This window comes from Mastomys coucha, unplaced genomic scaffold (genome assembly GCF_008632895.1).
Source record: "Mastomys coucha isolate ucsf_1 unplaced genomic scaffold, UCSF_Mcou_1 pScaffold13, whole genome shotgun sequence".
Taxonomy (NCBI): domain Eukaryota; kingdom Metazoa; phylum Chordata; class Mammalia; order Rodentia; family Muridae; genus Mastomys; species Mastomys coucha.
In genome coordinates, this window is record NW_022196895.1 from 16,350,181 (window position 1) to 16,361,283 (window position 11,103).

Consider the following 11,103-nt stretch of genomic DNA (forward strand, 5'->3'; position numbering starts at 1 on the left):
CCATCCACAGATCCCAGTGTTTAAGAGCCATCCACAGATCCTAGTGTTTAAGAGCCATCCACAGATCCTTGTCAGGTTCCCTTCCTAATTTTCCAGCTTTAATTCTGTCCCACAGAAATGTTCCAGGCACCCCAAGGAACCTCAGATCTAGACCAAATTGGCCATATCTCCTAAGAATAAAGGTGCTTCTCCTTCCCTCAGCTCTGCTATGGGTCCCTTCAAGTCTCACTTCTCACCCTAGGGTTTGGTTCTTCCCCAAGTGATTAATAGCAGGACTATCCAGTGCTGTCTACAGAAAACTCTTCTATTAAGAGTACCCACCTTCCACTATAGCATTAGCAACCACCACACAAAAGTTTGACACTTATTCATTGCCCAGATTCACCACCATGCAGTCTCAGGAATGATGACAGTAAATCCAGTTCATGAATTCATATAGGGTGTGCCAAGTTTGGAAGTCTGTCAGTCTCCTTTTACTAACATGTGAGTCAAGAACTCTTACAAGGGCTTTCTTTCCTTCCACTGGAGTCTAGAGGCTCCTCACAATTAGTCTCTTCAGCAAGCAGTCCTTTTAAGGAGTCAGGGCAGTGGCCCTAGCGACTTCCCACTAGTCTGGTAGGAAGGATAATTTCCACTAAGAAAACAAAAGCCCATTGTGTCAATGATGATGTCTTACAACCGTGAACAAAAGCTCATAGTTAGAGGAACTGATTGTGGTTTGTGTAAGTGTGTGTGTGTGTGTGTGTGTGTGTGTGTGTGTGTTGTATGTAAATGTATGTACTGTGCATGGTGAAGATCAAAAGGAGACAGATGTTGGAAGTCCTAGTAGGAAGTCACAGTCTCTTCCTTATTCCCTACAGACAGAATCTCTCACCAAACCTGAAGTTAGACTACCCCCAACAGTCCCACACACACATATATACACACATGCGCGCGCGCGCGCGCGCACACACACACACACACACACACACACACACACACCAAAGGATTTTTACATGAGTTCTGATGAGTTGAACTCAAGTCCTCATGTTTGCACAGCAAGTGCTTTTGCTGGGGGAGCCCTCTTTCCAGCTCATGTAATGAATTAAAAAAAAAATCCCATTTGAAATGCCCTACAAGTCTCCAACTATAGTTCTTTCAGAGGGAAGAATCCCTTTGCTGTCTGAGACTCCATTTTCTTTCTGGACCTTCCAGTGTCCTTTGGTGCTCAGTTTAAGCATCTGCCTGTGCGTAGGGTATTGCCCAAGCATGAACGTTAAGGTGTGAGTAGGCTGCCTTCCAGATCTCATGTCATTATCCTGGCGTCATGCTTGAATCACTGCCCCATCAGCCTCGAGTTTCCCAGAACCTGAGGACCATCCTTTAACATCAGCTCAGAGGCTTGTCACCTAGGTCAGGAGTACAAAAGGAGCTTCCTATCAACTCCCTATTTGAAGCCTATGCTTTTGTTTAACATCCATTCCCTCATTCTTTGCTTTAGTAATAATTGTGCATAAGTTTTGCTTCAGAATAAATTGTGCATAAGGTTATTAAAAATTGCACATTGGTTTATATTAAAATCCATGATATTTAAATCCTTTGTGTTTGTTCACATTCTTTTTTGCTGTGCTATTTGTTCTGGGATTTTTGGCTTTGTTTTTGTTTGTTTGTTTGTTTGCTTGCTTTTTGTTTTTTCTATTTTTTTTTCTGAGGCAGAGTCTTGCTAGGAAGCCTGGCTGGTCTGGAACTCACAGTGTATCACATGACTGAGCTCACACTGATTCTCTTCCCTTAGCCTTACAAATACTGGAATTTCAGGCATGTATCACCAAGACTGTCTAAGATTTTAGAATCTTTTTAGTATAATCTAACAATTTCAAAGATGAATACAATGTACTTAGGTTATATCTGTATCCCACTCTTCCTCTCCAGTTATCCTGCTCCCAAGTTCATCTATGTAAGAATCCATCCAGAGTCCCACTCCTTCACAAACCCAACTCAGTGGTCCACTAGGAACATTTAAAGAGGGGAGGCACTAGAGAGATGGCTCAGTGCTTAAAAGTACTTTCTGTTTTTGAAAAGGACAGGGTTTCAGTTCTCAGCAACCACAACTGTCTGTAACTCCAGATTCAAATTCAACTCTTTCTTCTGGCTTCTGTGGACATCGGGTACAAACTTGGTGAACATGACAACCACTCAAATACATAAAATAACTATAAATAATACTTTTCAAAATACCGGAAATGAGCTAGTAATCTTCCTGGTAGTTGTGTAGGAATTTATCAGAAAAGATACTTATCCACACTTGATGGTAAGAATTCAGTGACCTTGATATATTCTGAAAAATTGGCTGTTTCTCACTATTTCTCTATGGATGGTTATCAGAAAAAAAAAAGCTTCATACTTAATTATGCTTCAGTTTTAAATTAATAGTCTCTAATCAGGAAGTAGTATTTAGTTTACTAATTTATACCCACTACTGTTTCAATAGTAATTTAAAATAGTTCTATGAATAAATGATCCCAAACTCAGAAACTGACATCCGCCACAGCTGCCTTAGACTTATGCTTTTATCAGAGGGTATCTGAACATATTCTCGATCCTCTGATGATGGATATCTCACTTCTATGCTATGCTCTGCCTGGATCTGCCCCACTCCTTGGTGCTGGAATGGTGGACTGTGCTGGGGCGAGGCTCAGTGTTAGAGTGCTTTCTTCTTATTCACATGGCTACAGTCATCTGTCCTAGCCACCTTCAAATGGACTAGATGACTAAGTGCTCTGGCTATGACCATGTCCTCTTTTATCCTTTATAGTGACCCGCCTTTCTGTAACATTCTGAAAATAACTGGCATTCAGTCTCAGCTCCTCCTATCATTCTTTCTTATGCTGGGCTTTCTTCTCTCTCCTGAAGAATTTTTGAGAGGGATAAGACACTATGGTCTTAGTACACAAGCAAGTTAAATGTATTTTTTCCCTTCATATTCCCTTCTTGTAAAGTAAATAATTTCCTAGAATATCATTGCATGAGAGCTTCCCTCTGACTGACCTACTGGCAACTTCTCAAACACTTCTATTCACAAGAGGAAGAATGGTTTTAAGGCAGTTAACCAGATGAGTACCAGGTTTCTCTGGCCTATTCCTCTCCTAGACGACTTCTAATTTTGAGCAAATGGGGACAACATTCTTTAGTTCTCAATACCTTCGTGTATTTGATTATTGTTGAAACAAAGCTAGCGGTGCTGTTTTGGCAATCACAAGTACTAAAAAATACTACGAAGTACTACAAATCTTAGATTTCTGGATTGTGAGGCTTCCCAAGCCCCATCTGCTTAGCTACTTTAATAAAGTTTTAAATCATCTGTTGACTCATTTGGCACAGTTGCCTTAAGCTAGGCTCTATTTTTTCAAAACCCTGGCTACTTCATTTCTCAAGAACAAAGAACTCTGGGAAAGATTTTTTCTTTGCCATTTGATGCAATTATTGTCATCAATATACACAAATTAGATTCAAAGTTATATCAGTCAATTGATCAAAGAATGACCCTCCTGGTCATTCATTTTTCTTTATGAGTTGTAATGAATATAATAAAATTTCAACCCTAAATGTAGGGTTCAGTCCATCTTGACAAATGTATGCACTTGGATCATTACTCACAATGATAAATGGCACAGTTTCTTCCTTCTCACCAACACCAACCCTAGCCTGGGATTACAATCTTCGTTCTTCACCTACAGTCATTTTGAGTTCCCTAGAATTTCTCATAAAGGGAACCCTATACAGTAGCTGTGATCTATTAATGCCTCTTTTGTTTCATCTGTTGGAAATCACTTCTATATCATTTAGTGTCTTAAACAAGGCATTCTCTTCCCATAGATCCTAGGAAGCCAGTGCGTGCCTTAATAATCTGTCTTTACGTGGGAACTGCCACCAAGGATTTAGTCAGTGTTTAGCTGGAGCTGCTATTATTTCAAGGTTCAATATAGTCCAGACTTGAAGCTTAAGAGTGTGTCTGCTGGCAGGCCTCAGGTTCCTAACGATCACAGTTGGAGACCCACTCAATGGACTTTGTGTTTGTTTCTTTGTTTGAGAAAGGGTCTCCTAAGTAACCGAAGCTGGTCTCAAACTCATTTTCCTACTTCCACCTCCTGAGTGCTGGCATTAGAGTCATCATCGCCGTGTTTGAGTCTTTCTGAGGCAGCAAAGAGTGTATCTACCAGGCTCCATTCAGAAAAAAAGCAAGGAAGAAAAGATACCTGAAACAGAAACTACTGACTTTGACTTTAGTATCCGAAGTGATTGTCATTTCTATGACTTTTATTAAGTAGAAGTCATTAGGCAATGCTTCATCCAGGAAAGCATGTGATCACCACAGTTACACAAGTCTGTGAATACCAAAAGGCAGGAACCACAGAACACCATCTTAGAGGCTCGCCACCTGCCACATGGCATGGGTGATCATGTCTGCTCTTGTTCAGACAACATGTTTGACACCTATTGTCCATAGTCGAGTGGGTCAGCACCTCACTCTCCTCAGTGTCCTGCAGAATTACACTGTATGAATTTGCTAAAATATGCTAAACATTTTCTTTTCATGTAGTACTGAGCCATGAACATTATACACATTCCTTTCTGTGTACATAAGTCTGATTTCTGTTCTTTATTTTTATGTCTCCACCATCAAAGTTACCAGTCTCAGGGTGGATGCTACATTTGAACTTCATTAGAAATAAGCCAGTCCTCATCAACATCAGGGAATCTAATTCTTCCCTGTACTTCTCAACATTGTTCTCCTGGACTGAGAGGTTTCAGCCATGAGCATCTTGTGATTTAAATTGCATTCCTCTGATGAAGTCTATTTCTTTGTGCTTGTGTTTGTATTACAGCAATGACTAACAGTGTTGAGCAATTTTTCATGTAGTTATTTATCAATTTTAAGTTCAATAAGTTTAAGTTTCAGTGTGTTAATGTTTTATAATGTTAATATTTGGCAAATATTACCTGACATGTAATTATGTACAACATATGATAATAACATCAAATATTTAAATATTATTTAGCTAAAAATTAAAAATTTTGTACACTTTCAATTAGAGTTCTATTTTATTTGTTGTAAACCTAACCCAATTCTTTCTTTCCATAGAAACTGCTTTTGTTGTTGTTGTTGTTCTATAGTTGATTTTATGGTAGGAAGATGTTGGCAAAAACACATTGGGACCAAAGGACCATTCTAATGTTTCTTTTTAGATGGAGGCTGGGGATATATCCCATTTGGCTTGTTGTGAAAGCATGAAGACCAGAGTTGATAGGCCAAAAAAGAAAGTGCTGAGTTCTTGTTATGTCTACTTGAAAATGGAGAGATTCATGATGAACTTAATGGCTTTGCCGTACATTCTCTGGCCATTGAACAATGTGAACAAAAAACACAAGACATGTCACAGGACTCACAGAGATCATGGGTAGATTGATGCATGTTACTTAGTAATTCCATACTGAGATACTCCTGAGGAGGCTAACAACTTCTGGACTAGAAGAGGAGGCTGAACAGAGGGAGATGATCCTGGGATGATAAAAATACTTATGCCTCAGAATAACTCAGCAAAAATGTAAATAAAATGCTTAAGAATTATTTATTTATTTATTTATTTATTTATTTATTTAATTTATATGAGTACACTGTAGGTATCTTCAGACACACCAGAGGAGGGTATCGGATCCCATTACAGATGGTTGTGAGCCGTTATGTGGTTGTTGGGAATTGAACTCAGTACTGTTAACTGCTAATCCATCTCTCTAATCCTGCAAATAAAAAGCTTAAAACTCGTTTATCCACCTAGATGAAATATATCATCACAAAAGGGACTCAGGTCTGAATATGACTAGAACATATGGGAATCTGAGTTGCAGCTGAGCCAAGACAAAAGTCTGTTTCTCCCACAAGTGAAGCTATAAGTTTAGGGGACCATCATCACAAAAACTAGTTCTGAGTGCTGACTATGGTCTCATGGGGAATTGTAATAAACACCAGCATCCCACTCCACTTGGACCCCTACCTCAGTCCAATTACATGAATATCTTGGACAAAGGATTGAATTGTGTATTGCTTTGTGCTAGTTGTCGGGTTCCCAAGAATGTTCTACTGTGCAGGTGGAGGATACGATGCTTGTTTTAGAAACACAGTCCTCAAACTAAGACTCCTGACTCAGTAACGTCCGCAGAAAGTCGAGACCCCTTTGCTTACCGAGAAACATGATGACAGAGGTACTAAACTCAGGAAGTGACTGGACATATATGGAAGGGTCTGCTGATTTCATTGCCCCCATAAACTATACAGAATTGGATGAGTTGGTTCTCCAACAGCTCTTTTGTAAAATCGGTTTTATTTTGAGTTTAAAGTAGTGTCTTCATTCCTCAAGACTTCACTCTCTTTATAGAACCTTTACTGTCCATCTAATATGTGTTTTTATAAAAAAAAAAATCTATTTTTTTTAAGCATCAGCTCCTTCCCTGGTTGGATGAGACTGAGCATGCTATCATTTCTGCCCTTCTTTGACCTGTACTCTCTGACTTTCAAAGTCTTTGATTTAGTGAAACTCCAATACACAGCTGTATTAAGGATTTCTCTTTCATCATCATTCAAATCCAGGTGTTATCCTTTGAGAAATACCCACCACTGCAAAGCCCCCAGGAGTTCTATTTCTTATCCCTAGGGGAAAGCATCTATTTTAACTCTCAGGGCTCACTGTTTTATATGATTCCTTTTAACATTCCCTCTACTAACAATACACATGATGCTTACAGTTCACTTTGATGTCTGAAGCTGTTGAAAAGAATTCCCACATTATATCAGCATTATATTCCTTCTGGGCCAGCTAAAACCTCAATCAAATGCTTTTAGCATCTGGAGATAAGTAAATACAGGACAAAGACATATGGTTCCACCATCTCATATTAACTACTAAAGTACAGTACTTTACTAATCAAAGGCTTAGGGCAGTTCTGAAAGTAAATCCTGCTTCTCTTTGAAATAGCTCTTTCATCTCCACCTGCAGAGCCTGAGTTTTGTTGTAATCTCTCCACTTATCTTTCTTCATCCTACCTTTCACCTCACCCTCCAACTCTGAACTGAAATGGTAAGAGCTCTAGGTGGCAGACCTCTGATAGTGATGGCAGCATGATTCTGGAAACCACAACTTTCTACCATGTCTTTTAGAACTGGTTTAAATAGAAGAGAAGGGTGCTATTTTAGAGAAGTCCCCCATGAAGGACTGAAATGTGAACTTTAGCTCAACTCTCAGGTTCCAGAAGTGGCCACTGATCTGGAGAAAAACCATTTTAGTTTGAGAGAGCTATGATGCTGAAGTCCTGAATCAGGACAAGCTTGATTTGCTCAGAGCACAGAGAAGAATGAGTAGGTATGGGGGTGTAGTGGAAACAAGAGGTAAAAGACTTTGTGGACATAAAGAAAGGCAGCATGATTTACCAGTGGTCTCACAGCACATGTCAAAGGGTGTAGGTTTTAACTCCACCTACAAAAAGCTACTGAAGAAGACTTATTTTAATATATGGGGCATGATTGTTTTAGATTTTCCTCATTAATTAATTTATCTATTCACTTTACATCCTGATCACAGCCTCCCCATCTCTTCCAACCCACCTACCTCAAGATTTCTCCCTCCACACTCCATCTCCTTCACCTCTGAGAAGGGGGAAGTTCCCCCCTCCCCGAGTACAAACTCACCTTGGCACCTCAAGCCACTATAGGCCAGACAAGACAGCCCAATTAGGGAAGCAGGATCACAGGCAATCAAGAGAGTCAGGGTAACCCCCACACACACAGTCTAGTTGTGCAGGGATCCACATGAAGAGCAAGCTGTAAATCTGCTACATATGTGCAGGGGGCCTATGTTCAGCTGTTGTGTACTCTTTGGTTGGTGCTTCACTCTCTGGGAGCCCTCAAGAGTCTAGGTCGGTTGGCTCTATTGGTCTTCTTCTGGACTCCCTATCCAGGTTCCTCAATCCTCCTCCTAACTCTTCTGCAAGACTTCCTGAGCTAACTGTAATGTTTGATTGTGAGTCTCTGCATCCGTTTCTGGGTGGAGCCTCTCAGAGGACAGTTATGCTAGGCTCCTGTTTTCAAGCATAACAGAGTATCATTAATAGTGTCAGGGATTGGTGCTTTCCAATGGGATGGCTCTTAAGTTGGGCCAGTCATTTGTTGGCCAACATCTCAGGCCCTGCAACATCTTTGCCCCTGCATTTCTTGTAGTCAGGACAAATTTTGGTAGAAGATTTTGTAGGTGGATTGGTGTCTTCATCCTTCCACCAGGAGTCCTGCCTGGCTACAGAAAGTAACCGCATCCAGTTCCATATCCCCCGCTGCTGGGAGTCTCAGTTGAAGTCACCCTTGTAGACTCCCTGGAGCCTCCTCCAAATCCAGCCCTAGAGAAGGCAAACACCTTCAGAGTGTGCCTCTTCCTTCAACTAATCCCCTCTAGAAATCCCTTATAGACACACCCAATGGCATGTTTCATCAATTACCCCTCATTAGATGTTCTTTCTTCCAGTGAAGTGGGCCGTCAAAATTAACCACTGGGGAGTAACGTAACTTCGGAGGTTAATCCCACTGCACTGATCACCTCAGGAACACACCTTTTGTTCACATCTACATTTTCTCTGCCTCTGCCTCAGGCTTTACCTCTAGTCAAACTAGTTTCACTTACTTATATCTACATCTCTCTGGAGACTCAATGGGCAGCAGTGACCTGAGAAAAATCAGCTCTGTCTCTCTTTCCTTATTGCCTCTTTGGGTCTGTCTCTGATACACTGCTGTTAGTTTTCACCATTACCAGACCTATGAATCTGACTTTCTTATCCCCAGTGATTTATTCATGTCCAATTCGCAGTTGTTTTTTTTTTTTTATCCCTAAACTTACTTGACTTCTCAAATGCTATTCCAATAGCTAATTACTTCCTTCTGCTTCCAATCTGTCCTCCCTGCCTTATGGGACACACATTCGCAGGCAGTTCCACCTAGGTCTTAGTCTAGAACAAGCCATTGCCTCTTTCTCTCCTGACTCTGGGAGGTGGGTTTTATCTTTGCTCATTCCTTAGACATTCTCTTTTGCTCTCAAAGTTTTAAATAGCACAGGTGTACATATGACAGACACTTCAAATTTCACAGTTCTTTGTGTCCTTGATACTTTAGTAGAAACCATTTTCTTTCCCTAACTTTACCATTTCTTCATTCTCCCCAAAGTCTCGCTTACTGCGAAGCCCACTGTGAGCATCCTTGTGACTTCTCTGTCACACCTCATCTCTAATCTCTAAATGAGTATTTCTGAGGTCTAGCTTCAAGTAATCCAATTTCCAAATTATTACCTTTATTACTTTTTCATTGCAGCAATCTTTAATACATTATTTTTACATGTAAGTCTTCTCCAGGCTGGTGTCTTGTACTGAATATAAAGGGGGGAAGGAGAAAGCCAAGTGAGTTCTGGAACTTACCTTTTGTCTCCTCTGCCTCAATGAGACCATCAGATTTACCCTGCTGTTACCGTGATGAACTGTACTCTGAAATTATAAGCCAAAGTAGGTCTTGACTCCCTTGAATTGCTTCTTCTCAAGTATTGGGTCATAGCAATGAGGAAAGTAAATAATAAATTCTTTGAGGAACACATGGAATGTGCTTCAAACATGCATGGTCGTAAAACAAAATGTATTAAGTACCTCTGAGCTCACAGGCTTAAAAAACCCACTATTTCATGTAGTAAGTCTGCATCTGACTTCACCAGGTCGTCTGCATTAGCAGGTAGCTACTGAGGCTTTGAATAGCCTGAGTTTCTTCTAGAGGCTCAAGTAGGAAAGAATATACCTCCATCTTCACCTAAGAGTTTTGGCAGGAAACAAAACAAAACACACACACACACACACACACACACAAATCAAGCAAACAAAAAACACTGGAATACTAATACCTTACACAGGTGAGGTCAAAGCGATTAAACAGGCATGGCATGACAATTCTATAACAGGATATGGAGCAAGTTAGCTTCCATACTTAAGAAGTACTTCTTTACTAATCACTTCTGTTTATCATTGCAGACCATACAGGCAAGAGTAAATACAAGGCAGTGTAAAAGGAAGACCTCTGAGGAACAGAGTTCTTGAGGAGGCAAAGGCCAAGGGAAACCAGTATAGCAACAGAAGCAGTGTCTCAAAGGACGCAGGGAGGCTCTTTATTATAAAGATTGCCAGTCAGTGTACGTAGAGGTGCTGTGTGGAAGGCAATGGGAAGATGGCGGCTTTCTTGTCTGCTCCTGGTTCATAAGTGCAGTTAGATGTGACCTGAAGAAGGTGGGATATAGATCCAAAGACAGACCACATGTCGAGCGAATGATGTACAACATCTGTCTTTTGAGTTGTTGACTTTAATCTGCTTTAAAACACTGTTTCCAGGATGGATCTGAGACTCACCCATAGAACATTTTTCTTCAATACAAGAGGAACTGGGATTGGCCCTTAGTACTACACATCAGAGATAAATAAGAAAAAAATTGACTGTTAATATACTGATATGTAAGTAATGTATATTGCCATGGACCAGGATTTCTCGCAGGGTCCCTTATTCCGCGGGACGATGGGTTCTGGCCAGGTGGGCACGGGATTCGGCTTTGACAAACAGACTACACACGGGTGGTGTAAAATCTGAGTGTATTTCTTTTAAATATTACATGAGGCTTTTACAATCATTGCAAAAGAGAAATGAAAAATCTGGCAGCTCAACAGTTGAGGTACCTCTGAGGCTATCTGAAACATACTGGGTCTAAAGCAGCAGCTATCTCCTCTGAACTGGTGCTGCATCCCCCGGGCCCAAGAACTCTGGGCCCGGGGGAGTGCGGGTGCATAAATCTGAGTCCTAGCCCATCTAAGTTCTAGTGCTAGTCCTGCATGTGAGTCCAAGTCCTTCTTCTTCCAGTCCTAGTGTTAGACTGAAGTCACTTAGACAAGCGACCCCCACATCCAAGGTCACCTGACTTCTAAAGGCCAGGTGTAGAGCAGGAGGAAGAGGGGTGGAGCCCTCCCTGTTGAGGTATTCTTATGCTAATTCTCTGGTTCTTGCTA